This window comes from Cariama cristata, unplaced genomic scaffold (genome assembly GCF_000690535.1).
Source record: "Cariama cristata isolate BGI_N322 unplaced genomic scaffold, ASM69053v1 scaffold12533, whole genome shotgun sequence".
NCBI classification, from domain to species: domain Eukaryota; kingdom Metazoa; phylum Chordata; class Aves; order Cariamiformes; family Cariamidae; genus Cariama; species Cariama cristata.
This window is the reverse complement of record NW_009609024.1, coordinates 2,568-3,983: the sequence shown is the minus strand read 5'-3', so window position 1 is coordinate 3,983 and position 1,416 is coordinate 2,568.

The window sequence follows — 1,416 nt, the reverse complement described above, 5'->3', positions numbered from 1 at the left end:
GCTCCCGGTAGGTCCCTGCTAGGAAGTCCGCCTGTCTTGAGAAACTCTTCACAGACGCCTGAAGGCAAAATAGAGTCACGCCGGAAAATGCCAATATCCACAGCAAAATAATTCTTCTTAAGAGAAGGACTGTTTGTTACTATGGGGTAATTTTGTAAGTTCACTCAGATGGGATACCGCTAGTAAAAGGCAACGGAATTTTCTATAAAATTTTCAAGTTTAAATGCGCTGCAGTGGTATATTATTTTTCTTTTCTTTTCCTGATCGTTTGAATTTGCCTGTAACTTGTCTTTTTTGCTTACAAAATAATACAGTTAACTTTTAGACCTTCTAAATATATTTATTCAGTAATTCATAATCAGGATTCCACTTGTGTAAAAGTCAGGGGTGTTGACCAGAGAAATATTGTCAGTATTTCAAGCTGTGTTCCTTTCTTAGTTTGATATGGTTACTTCTATGTAAAAAAAAAAAAAAAAAAAAAAAAAAAAACCAAAAAAACCACAAAACCGAGAAAAATGGAACAAAAAAAAAGCTGCTGTAGTTTTCTCCCCAGTGTAAATTATATTTATCAGTGATCTAGCAGATGTAATCTTTTTTTAAAGGTATTGGTAATAAATATTCTGTCATTTGTAAAGATACCTGTCTTCCAGGAGCGTTTTTCCTCCACGTTTGGTTCTACCCAGTGACAAATTTCACCATGGCAATAGGCAGCGCCTGCTGAGGTCATCACTGACGTGAAGATGCAAAGGAGTTGGTTTAAGTCAAAACTTTGTGGAGGCAGGGAAAAAAAAAAAACATCTATTTAACCATCTCTGGTCTAATTCTGCTTCCAAAACTGCCAAAAAAAAAAAAAATCTGCAAGGGTGAATTTGGGGTGATAACGTCTATTTATGTAGAGCCATGACCTTTTCCAACCTCACGTGGGCTGGTGCTGTCGGAGCGGAGCTTCTGGGAAGCTCGGAGTATAAAAGAAAGGGAAAGACCAACCCAAAAGACCAAACCAGCGTTTGCTTTTGCCTGACCGGGGCCATCGCAGCCGCCCGGGAGCGGGACAGGCAGCGGTGGCTCCGGGCACAAGCTGCGGGCAGCGCGGGAGAGCGGAGCATCGCTGACCCTGCGCCCGGAGCAAACCCCCCGCCAGGTACGGCACCGCTTCTCGGGTTCTCCGTGGGGATTGCTGAGGATTTGGGGGAGCACTGCTTGAAACCGCTAAATCCACCAAACCTGCTTTTCTAATTCTGGTTTTTAGGGGTGGCAGCGCAGGAGTCGTGCGATTGTGCTCTGCATCCCAAAGGAGCAATTTTGCGCTTTGCAATCAACGAAGCTTAAAAAATAGAACAGCCCGGTACCACAATTCAGCTTTTAAAAAGCAAATTTAAGATTGCCGTCTGTGGAGGTGGGCGGGGGGCACGCCCC